Genomic DNA, 12042 nt, shown 5'->3' on the forward strand with positions numbered 1-12042 from the left:
CTTCCTTACTCCCACAAATACCCACTGGGGTGACAGAGTTCCCTACAAGGGCGGTGTTGGAAGGAGCTGCTGGAATGTTTTGCTGTTTATTGGGATCCACAGGATGTTTGGTGTCTCTCAGAGCTGTTCCAGGCTTTCCACAGACCCAAACGCTCCTCACACTTCTCCTCAGAGTAGAGAGGTTTCCCAGAGTGCTGGTTTTTAATTTCAGATGCTGGGATAACGACACGGCTTCAGGAGGCAGGAGACTCATTGTGCTGTGCCTCAGTCCAGGCAGGGACAACCCCCAGCTAATAAAAACCTCTTTAAAGCACAAAAAGTCCCATTAAGCTGATATTATAAAGGCTGCAAATTGAAGCAGGCCTCAATCAGAAAGCAGCAGAATTTAATTCCCCCCCTTGCCCATTTGCATGATGATCTCCTTCCTAATTGCCCATCTACGCTTTTCCCACAGAAGTGCTGTCCCGAGGTTGGAGATGGTTCCAGCTTTATGGAGCTTTGATCTTTATCTGCTTTTACTTTTTACAGGGCACAGAACCCGAGAGTGGCAGCTGCTTTCCTCTTGTTCCTCCTGTGGCAGTGAACTGCTCTTCCCGAGGACGGCTGCAGGAACTCTCAGGCAGCAGAACGTATGGAATGCCAGGCACGCTACAGAATTCCAGTGGGAGCAGCAGGAACTTCTGTTCTTTACTGGCAGGGCTGTGCCATGAAGGGGAGCTCGGAGATATTGGTCAGCTCAGGGAATGAGCCTGGCTCATGGTAAGGAAATTCACTGTGCAGTTACTTCGGGCCCTTCTCCTTCTCCTCCTTCTCCTCCTTCTCCTCCTTCTCCTTCTCCTTCTCCTTCTCCTTCTCCTTCTCCTTCTCCTTCTCCTTCTCCTTCTCCTTCTCCTTCTCCTTCTCCTTCTCCTTCTCCTTCTCCTTCTCCTTCTCCTTCTCCTTCTCCTTCTCCTTCTCCTCCTCCTCCTCCTTCTCCTTCTCCTTCTCCTTCTCCTTCTCCTTCTCCTTCTCCTTCTCCTTCTCCTTCTCCTTCTCCTTCTCCTTCTCCTTCTCCTTCTCCTTCTCCTTCTCCTTCTCCTTCTCCTTCTCTTCCCAACACCAGTTCCAGACCTCAGTATAATCCATGTTCCCACAGCCTGACCTTGCAGTTTTCCCAGTTTAGCAGCCCCAGCCACACTTGCAGCCTCTCTGTCTGGACTTTGTCTTGCTGAAATCTCCCTTTGTTGATCCTTTGCTGCCTCACCTTTTATCCAGCAATAACGTGCAGTGGGTGGAAGCTTCTCAGAATTCCCTCCCTGTTCCACTGGAAACATTCCCAAGTGGAAGCAGCTGCACTGCCCATCAGCACTTGCCTGCTTTTAGGGGTGGTTGAGGCATGAAGGATGCAACAAATGGAGTTGGCTCTAAGGGGATGAAATGCTCCCCCTGAGGCTGCTCAGAGAGCTGGAGCTGAGGAATCCGGGTGGGAATCACTGCAGGAAAAAGGAAGGAAAAGAGAGCAGAGGAACAGGGATGCAATTCCAACCTCTCCAAGGACTGGGATGGGCACATTCACCAACACCATTTAATCTAGACACGATTTCTTCTTTGCCTCTGGCTGCCAGGAGCAGGATGAGCAGTTTAATGAGTTTAAATAGTGAATAGTTTAATTAGCTGGAAGAGACTGGATCAATAGCTGCTTAAACAAACAACTGGATCCCTGTTTCCAAGCTTGGATGTAGTTTTGGAAGGTTCCTGGCAGTTTGGCAGGGATTAGTGATGCTGAGAATGTGCTTTTTTGTGGGTTTGGGGCTTTTACTCCTGTTCACGTGGCTGCTCTTTTTCTTGTTGAGTGGAAAACAGGAGGGAAAGAGCAACGATGGAAGGAATTCCACTCTTGCTGCTTGAAGGGATGGATCAGGAAGGGAACAGGCTGCAGGGAATTTGGAGTGCAAACTGAGATCTCTCCGATATTTTCGGCTCAGTCAGTCCATCAGTGCTTGGTGGCTGTTTAGGCCACGTGCAAGGTGAATGATGGTGCACATGGCAGAGCTGCTGGTGGCTCCTTCCCCTGCCCGGCTGTCAGTCACCCTGCAGGGTGCTGGAGCAGCGTGCCAGAGGCCGTGGATCCTATGGATCCCATGGATCCCAGGGGCGTGATCAGGAGCCTGGGCCTGCTGGCCACTCCTTGCTCTCTCTTACCCTGATTTTTCAGCTCTGCAGCGAATCCAGCTTGAGTTTTTCAACCCCCTAGAAACCCAGGGACCTTTCATGTCTGTTCTCAGATCTGGGATTTAAATCCAGCCCTTATCAAAGCACCCCGTGACCAGGCAGGCCCTGAATCCCAGCAGGGGTCTGATAAAGAGGGACCTGACATCCTAAAGAAACCCTTTGAAATCCTGCTGGGATTGATTTGTATCCATAATGGAGCCCCGAGCTCTCTGCCAGGGAGAGATGAAGCTGCTCCTTTGCTTTATTATCCTCAGGCCCTTCCCAGCTTTGAGGGAAATTCAGTCCCTCTTCAAGCCCCAAAATCATGGAAAAGCTCCTTTGTATCCTCTCCACAGCCCCTACGTGGATTAATCAACTTTTTATTTGATATGGTGTCATTCTCCTTTTTTTTCCATGGCTAAAACTCCACGGTGAGCACTCAGAGCAGAAATAGGAAATGCAGGAGTCTTGGATTCCACAGTGGGATTAACTTCCCTTTTCTGCTCTCTTTCAGGACAGGAAAAACCACTGAACTCGCCCCATCTTTGGGACCAAGAGCTGTGGTGCTGGAGTAGGCAAAGCCAGCTAGGGCCCCCCTTGTCCTGCCCATGGTGTGGGTCAGGGACAGGCTCCTCTTCTCCTCTGCGCTGGGATGAACTGCCTAGGGAATGCTATTTCTGACAGCCCGGTCCTAGCCCCGGCTACTGGAAATGGGCAGAGGTGAAGAGGCAAGTGCCAGAGTTGCTTGGGGATGATGGAATTGTGGTGTTTGGCTGTGCCCAGAGGGGCAGGTTGGGCATTTCTGTGTGTCTGAGGACCGGTTTGGGTGCTGGGGAGCCCGGGGAGCCGAGCTCTCAGTGCATTCCCAGCTCACCCGGGGGTGGGAGCTGGTGCAGGGCTCTGGTCGGGCTCGGGGCAGGCCCTGGCCCCGGCACAGACACGCTGGGGTGGTTTGGGGACGCTTGGGGAGCAATGGGAAGAAAATGAGGGATGGTGCTGGGCGGAGCGATCGGCCTGTGCTCGTGTCAGCGCAGCCGTGCAGGGCACTGGGATCTGGGTAAAGCACCGGCTCTCCTGGTGTTCAGGGATGCAAGGTCTGAGGGACCGGATTTACTTGGGGTTTTCCGAGACAGCAGGAAGAAGAGGAAATGTGGTGCCAGAGGTGCGTCCCATCAGGTTGCAGTTCCCTCTTTCCCATTTCCATTTCCTCCTCAGTGCAGGTGTCCCCTGCAGCCCATGAGCACGGGGCCGGTGACAACTCCCTGTCTGTAGAGGGATTCCTTATGGAACAAGGGCAGATGACACTTGTGTGAGGCTTACGACTGTTAGAATTAGACCGGGATGGGTTTAAGGAAAACTAGAATCATGTGTTAATCTTACTGGTCAATGAACAAATGGAATCCACACTTCTGTAAGAAAAAATAGAGTGTATGGAGCATATAGAAGAAGCTGTTTTTGCCTGCTGCTGCTGCTTGGCTTTATCATGTAACCCCATTCGAACTCTGCCTTCAAGACAGCTGTGAGACCGTGAAATAAAGAACAGCAGAACAGCAGCATCCTCTGCTCTTTCACCCTGGTCCGAGAAGGAGGGGTACCCTGTCAAAGGCTCAACACTTGCCTTTCTGACTTTGTTTCTAAATTTCTACCTTTCTAATTTTGTTTGTTTCTAATTTTTTTGTTTGTTTGTTTCTAACTTTGTTTGTTTTCAACTTTCTCCCTTTAGAAATTTGTTTGTTTCTTGTATTTTACCTCTTTGTTTGTTTCTAAATTTCTGCCGTTGTAACTTTGTTTCTAACTTTCTACTTTTAAAATTTCATTTGTTTTTAACTTTTTACCATTCCTCCCAGCGAGGGCTGTGTGCAGAATACTAAAACCTGTTAAGTTCTTCACTTTTACGTCTATAGGCAAATGCTACTGATGTAGATGTAAATTCATTTTGAAATGAGCCAGCCCTCTCTGTCTACTCTGTTGCATACAGCAATATAAGAAGCTGGGAATAGAGATCCGCAGGTTTTGAGAATAAGGAGCCGGCGTTTTTCTGTAGGAAGGAAAGCAGCAAGCGCCTGGCCGCAGGAGCCGAGACGCTCGGGCTGCAGGAGCTGCAGAGCGCCCGGAGCCGGCTTTTCCCTGTGCTCTGTGCCTGCCCCCGGGCTGAGCTGGGCGTCGCTGCTGCCGCCCGGTGCCGGCTGAGCCGAGAGGGCGGCGGCCTCGGTGGCTGCCGAGCGTGGCAAGGAGCGGGAGCGAGCGGGGCCGGGTGTGTCAGCGGAGGGGAGGGGCGAAGGGCGGTTCGCAGCGCCAAGGGACACGGCCGTGCACGAGCGGGGCCACAGCTATGGAAAGGAACGGGCGCCGTGCGGGGCGGCGACCGCGGGGAATGACAGCGCGGGGGGCGGCCCGGCGGGGCCGGTTTTGCCGGGCAGCAGAGGCGCGGTCGCAGCGCGACCCGGGCGGGAGGCACCGGGCGGGCACGGTCGGAATCGAGCCGCCCGCGTGTCGCTCTCAAGGAGGCGGCTCGGAAAGGAAGGCGCAGTTCCGCGCTCTCGGGACGGCGTTAAGTGACGTTTTTATTAGAATATGACAGTCTTTATTTTATTTTATTATTTTATTATCTGCCAGGACCTTGCAGAGGGTGGTTTACACTTCCGCCACACTCAAGATGGCGGACGCAGTAGGCCCCCTGCGAGAGGTGTCCCTGCCGATGCCTGCCGCCGGTCGCGGAGCCGTCGGCCGCCTCCGGCGCGGCTGACCCCGCCAGCCGTGTCCTCGCACCGGGAAGCACGGCGGAAAATCGCGCGGAAAGCGCGGGGCCGGCGTCGGAGTCCGGGCCGGATTCAGGCAGCCGACTAGACAGAAGCCCTTGTGAGGGGCGGCGGGGGCCCTAAGTGTACCACACTAAAGATGGCGGCTCGACCGGAAGTGGCTTCTGCCAGCACCCAAGATGGCGGCGAAGGGCGGAAGTGTCGTCACTGCCACACTAAAGATGGCGGTCGTGTGCACTGTTTTCTGACCTTCTCAATATGGCGGCAGGGAAGGCCCCCCCAAGCTGCGTCTATTCGGCTGCCTGAACGCGACGCCGACGCCGACGCCAGCCCAGCGCTTGCGCGCAATTTTCTGAGGCGTTTCCCGCTACGCGGACACCGACTGTGGGGTCAGCGGCGCCTGGGGCAGGCGGGAGCGTTCAGGCAGTCGAATAGACGGAGCGGGGGGGGGGGGGGGGTCCTTCCGGCCGCCATCTTGAGAAGGTCGAATAGCCACATCGGTGCGGTACCGGTGACTTCCGCCCTTCCTCGCCAGGAGCGGCGATGGCGGGGAGCCCGGGGAGCAGCGCTGCCGGGCCGGGGGCACCGGGGCGGGTGCTCCGGGCTCGGAGGTGAGCGGGGAACGGGGACAGCCCCGAGCGGACGGTGGGGGCCGCGGGGGATCGGTATTCCGGCCCAGGGATGAGTGTTCCGGCACAGGGGTGGCTGTCCCGGCACAGGGATGCGTTCCTGGACTGTCTAATAATGTTATTTAACGATCGTGCAAGGAGATCTGTATAAAAAAATCCTCCGTGGTCATCCTTCTCCCAGCCCCGCTGTGTTTTCAGGGTGTTGGGGGCAGAGTTTGGGTCTGGACAAGGCTCTCGGGCACAGGGTGGGATTCTTGGGGTGCAGGGCCAGGATTTGGACTCGATGCTCCCTGTGGGTCCCTTGCAGCCCAGGAAATGCTGCGATCCTGTGCCTCTGAGGGTGAAATAAAGGGGAGCGGTGGCGTTTGTGCCCGCTGTGTTCACGGCCCCGCCGGCTCAGGGCGGGTTAAAGGCGCAGCTGCCCCGAGACAGCGGGACCGGCCGGGGCTGCTCGCTCCCGGTGCTGCCGCCTCGTGGGGAGAGCCCGGCACTGCAGCCCGGAACGGCGCTGGACCACGGGATGGGCGTGGAACAGCAGCGCAGGGGATGCTGAGGCAGCGCAGGGAATGCTGCGGTCCCAGGGAAGGCTGAGGCGTCCCAGGGAAGGCTGAGGCGTCCCAGGGAAGGCTGAGGCAGCCCAGGGAATGCTGAGGCTTCCCCTGCCCGGGGCACTCGGCAGCAAATCCCTGATGTTGAGCAGAAAAAGGAAAGTTCTGGGTTAGTGGGAGGAGGTTTCTGGAATGGAGCTGGGACAGGTGCTGATCCACGCATGGAATCACGGGCTGGTTTGGCTTGGAAGGGACCACCAGGATCATTTACACTCTGTTTGTTGTCTGATTGCACAGCGAAGAACATCCAGAACTGCCACCTCACCCTCACGGACAGCAGGAATGCCTTCCATAGCTCTTGTTTTGGAATGGGAATGGCTGTTGGGAGCTCTGGCAGGACCAGGTAAGAAGAGAAATGGGATCATTGTGGCTGCTGCTGGAGGTGGTTTTCTGCTTTCCGGCTGTTCTTCTCATTGATCCTTTCACAGCAGTGTTCTAGGGCACATTTGAGGGTAATTCCAGGAATCTGAAACCAGATAAAAACTGGTGGGGCAAAAATGTGAACCTGATCCATTTCTGGTAATTCCAAGCTTCTCCCACAACTCCGTTCCGGGGGAAAGCTGATGAAAGGATAAAGATGCAGAGGAACAAGTGCTGTAAAGCCCCCTGGCGCTCTGAGAGAGCAAACCTTCCAGTACTCCCAGCAGATCTCTTGGAGAAAGTGTGGGATCACAAGGTTTTCCAGGAAAGCAAAACAGGGGCGGAGATGAGGGAATAGGCTTCCAGTTCTTCCTTGAGCTGAAAGCCTGGGGGAATTGAGAGGGGCCACAAGAACTGTTTGTGTAGGCAAATGGGAGTTTGGGGGCTGAATCTGAGTTTCTCTCTGGGGCGTTTTTGAGGGAAAAGCTGAGGTGCTGTTTAAGGGAGAGAATGCACATTTTTGGGGTGGAAAAGGTTTGATCAATATTGTAGAGGAAGTAAAATGTTGGGGGTAAAAGTGGATGCAATCTGGAGGGGACAGAAGGAATATTTTGGAGGCAAAATGGGGCACTCAGTAGTGGACAGATGGGGAACATTTTGGAGGCAACACTTGACAAACTCTCTGGGGTGGAGAACGACCACATGGAGGGAAAAATGAGGTGATGAGCAGCGGGCACGTAGGGAAGGTTGAGGGGGTAAATCTTGAGAAAAGCCCCAAGAAATCCTTGGAAGCAGGAGTGAGGAATTCAGTGGTGGAAAAATAGGGGAATTTTGCGGGGGTAAAACTTCAAAAGATCTAAGAGTTGAGAGTGAGTGTTCTTAGGTAAAAAGGATGTCTTGTTGAAGTTGGGCGTCTGGACTGTGGCATTTCTGGATCACAGGGTGTTTTTCCAGAAAGTAGGAGATAAAGAAGACTCCCAAAGCCTCGGTAGCTGTGTTAAGAAATCCCTGCCAGGGAAGAAAGGTACCTAAACCTCCTAGAAGTAGGGACTAATTGGCATGGGAAGGGGAAAACCCACCCCCAGTGGGAGAGAGCGCGCCGGGTAAGGGAAGAGAAGGATGCCCTTAAGAAGAAGCAGGGAGGGTGAATTTCTCGGTTTGCTAAAATGTATCAAAAAGTTTGGAATCTGGGTCTGTGTGGAGGCCGGGATTTTCTCGGCCATATGCAGAGCCCAGCACTAGGAATAAAGTTTTGATATCCTTCCAGCATCCAAACGCAGCAGAGGGAATCCTGGCGGAGCTGGAAAACGCTGTCACTCCATCGGTGGAATTCCTGGGAAACGGAAAGCAGCAGAAGCAGCAAGAACAGAGTTGGAAGCAGGCTCCAGCCGGGTAAGGCAGACACCAAATCCTTTGGAATTTGAAGTGGGCAGGGGTGGGAAGAATGAATTCTTACATTTGTAGCCCAGGGATTCCTGAGCAGGATCCCGGCAGGGAAGACTGCAGGGATCAGGCTGGGGCCTGATCGCAGCTGGGGGCAGCGAGCCTTGGAATTGGCTGAAGGGAAGAAAGAGGGATCCTTTGAGCACAAGGATCAGGTGTCAAATGTGGAGATGGCATCAGACAATTCCTCGGGAGGGTTTAGTTCCTGGGCCAAATCGATCTCCTGCCTTGTGAAGGAGCTCAGAGAGCTGGGAAGAGCCCAAGCAACGCAGGGAATGCACCGGCAGATAAAAGTGCCGGGGAACGGTGGGGAAAAGCATCCGAACAGGGGGCCTCGTTTTGTACAGGGACGGTACAAAAAATTGTCCAAAAGAGCAGGAATGGAATGGGATTTTACGTATTCCTCGGAGGCCACAATCCAGTGGGAAGGCTGAGAGAAGGAAGCAAAGCCTAAAAAGGCAGATGAGCCAAATCTGCCCAAAGCCTCCAATGGCCACATTCCCTGGCATTGCTGAGGACTTCAGCCAAGCTCCAGGCAAAAGGTGAGCCCCTATGGAATCCTTTCTGGGAGACCATATCCAGCTGGGACCCTTCCTGGAGAAGGCCATGGGATATGGGTTATCCCAGGTCCAGAGAATATGTCATTTCCTCAGGAAAAACACTTGGATCACTGCATCACTTTCTTGTTTTAGGCTCACCAGTCACCCGGGCTATCCCAGCGGGGAGAGCGGGAGCATGTCCAGCCATGGAGAATTTCTGGGAGAGCCCGGGAGAAGAAAGAAGGCTCCAGCTTCACAGATCTGTGTCATAACCCATCCTGTCGGCCGCTCCTGTTTGATCCTGGTGCATTTGTCCTCTTGGATTCAACCTGAGCAGCGCTAATTGCTGGCAATGAAGCAGCCTTTGGTACTTCTTTTCCACAAAACCTCTCCATCCTGCCCTTCAATCCTGTTGCAAACACGGGAAAAACCCAAAATTCCGTTTTTCCCCCCCTCTCCCCTTCACTTTGCCTCCTCTTTTCTTGCAGGCTTTGGGCTATCCAGGCTTGCATGTGGATTAGGCAGAGCACCCCGGAAGCTCAGCTCCAGGTGGGATTGCAGCGGTGTTGGAAGCACCAGGGATTCTCCCAAGGTTTGGTGTGAGGAGCTGCATCTTGGGAGGGGCTGGGATTTTGTGCACTTCTGGGTTTTTTTTTTTTTTCCTGTTTGCCTTTTGGGCCGCCTCAGAGAAAAAGCTGAAAACCGAAGAAGCTGAGGGGGGGTTCCCAAATTCCTTTCCAGCCCTTCCGAGGAGGCACAAAGCCACGTGGAGCTGAGGAAAGGGATGTGAGGAGAATGGCAATAATGGAGCCTTGGGACTCTGCACTTCATTCTTTTCACGTGTTTGGAGGTGCAGGAGATGCCAAACGCCACAGGAATTCTGTGTCTGTAACATCGGGTGCAACCTCTTGAAACCCAAGTGCTCAGAGTGGGGTTTTCCCAAGGGTAAATCCCAATGTGACATGGCAAAGCTTCAGCGAGGATTTCCAGGCTTGACTGCAGAGCTTTTGGGAAAGCTCAGTAGCCAAACAAGATCAGATTTCTGTCGGATTTGGATCAAACGTGGCATTTAAATCTGGGACAGCTCAGCTCCCCGGGTGGGACAGTGCTTGGAGCAGCCGAGAGCTGAGCTGTTTTTGAGAATTCCAAGCGTTGTGTTCTTACGCTCCTTAATACAACGTTTAAATAATTGATCCTGAATGGAGACAGTATCAGAGGGGTTTGTTAGAGGGGCAGGGATGTTTTTTCACCTGGCAGTGTGTTGGGATAGTCAAGACTCCTTATGTCAGAATTAATTGGTCTTCCTTCTTTTCCCTTTTGTTCTTTCTAGATTGTGGCTGAGTGGGGAGAGTATTTGGGATAAAGAAACGAAATGCCCGAGGGAAGCTTTGCGTTCCCGTGGGGATGCTTTAGGCGCGTGCAGCTTCTGAGCTGCACCGAAACTTGAGGCTCCCACAGAAGCCGTCCGAAGCTGGAAGGGCCGGGGAAGAGAATTCCAGGAGAGGTGTGGGAAGCGCTTTCTGCCAGGTCTGGACAGCACCGAGGTGGGAATGACTTCAAAGTGTTCCTTGTCCCTGTCCTGTTCCCAGCCCAGGACCAAGTTGGTGTTCCCTGAGCGGCTGCGGTTCCCTGGATGTGGCAGGAGGAGGTCTCTGCCGGGGAGTGGGAGAAATGTCCCTGCCCGGTGCCGTGTCCTTGGCGGGCAGAGAGCGCCGCTCGTGGCAAGGGGGGTTTGTGAGTATGGAATCAGCCCTAGCTCCTTTTTAAGGGGGTGTTTTAATGAGTCATCAGCAGGGACCACTTTTAGCCAGCTTTAGTTAAGTTCCTTTTGCACAGGTTTCATGTTGCTTTGATGGTGAAATCACCAAACCCTGAAGTTTGCCAAATTACCCCTGAAAAGCTTTAATGAACCAATCCTGAGGGAACTGGGGATTGGATATCTGGGATCTTATGGCCCTTTGAGGCCATGTTGGGTTTACCCCCTGATTTTGGTGCCAAGGGAAACTCCAAGTTAAGAATAATCCAAATATGAAGCACTTCTCACAAAACTCAGCTTTGCAAACCTTTCTTTGGGCTAAAAAAGAAAAGATGGGAATGCCCTTGGCAGAAAAGCAGCTGTGAGGCACAGCAGGCTTCAAATGCCTGTCAGCAGGAGCTCCAGGAGAAATGGCTGCTGGCTCCGGGCATCCTGGGCTTTCCAGGCAGGTTTTGTACTGGATTGCAAGGCAGTTTTCCTGCCTCTGGGGGGTGGCACCTGCACCCACTGGAAAGGGAAAATGTGGAGAGACCGGCAAGCGGGAAGACGGTTGCTGATGTGTGTCCTTGGATTGCAGTTCCTCCCGGTGAGTCTGTGCTGCTGGAAGTTTGAAGGAGATCAGTCCTGGAGTACGTGTGGGTTCACCTCTGGGGTTTGGGAGCGACACTGGACATGAAATTCCAGGGATGTTCCCTTTGCTGGAGTGAGAAGCAGTGGAAGCACTTTGCTGTCTGCTTCTTCATCGCCTTCGCCTCGGTCCCCTGGGGCTCCAGGTAATCCCCTCTCACCTTTGCTTTTCCAAGGGTCTCTAAATGAGGGCTTGAGCTTTGGTGTAGCTCCCTTTACAGGGAAGATCTGTTCCAGGAAAGGTCTCCTGGTCTGGACCGATGGCGTTGCAGGAAGAGCAGGAAACCCCACAGCTCCTGTGGCTCCCTCATCCGATTTGCCTGCAGGCAGCAGCAAGGATCATTCCCAAGTGTCATCCCCTGGCTCCGTGACTCGGTGAGGTTGTGTTCCGCCAAAGGCCAGGGGCCGCTTTGTTTTGCAGCTCACGAAAGTCCAGCTCGGTGGTGCTGGGTTTGGTTTTTGTGTGTAATGAAGGCACTAAAAAATTCCCCTCCTTCCCTGGCACAGCCCTGGAGTGGGAGCAGATTCCCCTTATCCCGCAGTTATCCCGCTCCTGCCCTGGATCCCTGCGGTGCCGTGTGTTCTCCAAGCTCACAGCACTGCTGGCTCTAAACAAGAGAAACAATCCCTGTTCCTTCTCTTCTCCGTCCTTGATGTTCCCAGGCCCTGCATCTCCCTGGCTATTCCCTGTGGGAGTCTTCATCTCCATCCCACCTTATCCCGATCAGGTAAGGGTCTGAGACGTGTTTAGCAGCAAATGCATTCCTGTGAAGAAAGCCAAGAGCAAAGAGCATCCAGATGCAGAGAAGTCTTTAGAAAAGCGTTCCAGACGTGCAAATGAGGGATGTGTCTTCCTGCATCTCCTGTTGTTTTTCTCTGTCACGTTTTGGAAGGGTTTCTCTCAGTGATTTCCTGCGATCCAGGTGCGTCCCTTCCTTTGTCCAAATCCAGTGCCAGAGGATCGAACAACTGACGAGTGGGGCCTGGGATGAAAACGGTTCTCCTAAAATGAGGGAAACAATGCTAGAAGAGAAATGAGCATCCTTTTAATGCCTGGAATAAAAATGCTGGAAAAGGGCACTTTTTATTTGATATGGTGTCATTCTCCTTTTTTTTTCCACGGATAAAACT

At 53.4% G+C, this 12042-nt stretch overlaps 1 pseudogene across 1 annotated transcript in view; it reads left to right on the plus strand.

The window, feature by feature from the left end:
- Window positions 1–9038: 9038 nt before the first annotated feature.
- Window positions 9039–12042, plus strand: part of LOC309585557 (epidermal growth factor receptor kinase substrate 8-like protein 2) — a 155825-nt pseudogene continuing 152821 nt past the window's right edge. Inside the window, exon 1 of the transcript in view lies at window positions 9039–9077. The product of the transcript in view is annotated as an epidermal growth factor receptor kinase substrate 8-like protein 2 (transcript). The remainder of the gene's footprint in view (window positions 9078–12042) is intronic.

The sequence above is a fragment of the Coloeus monedula genome, assembly GCF_965178545.1.
Source record: "Coloeus monedula genome assembly, contig: HAP1_SCAFFOLD_68, whole genome shotgun sequence".
Classification (NCBI taxonomy): domain Eukaryota; kingdom Metazoa; phylum Chordata; class Aves; order Passeriformes; family Corvidae; genus Coloeus; species Coloeus monedula.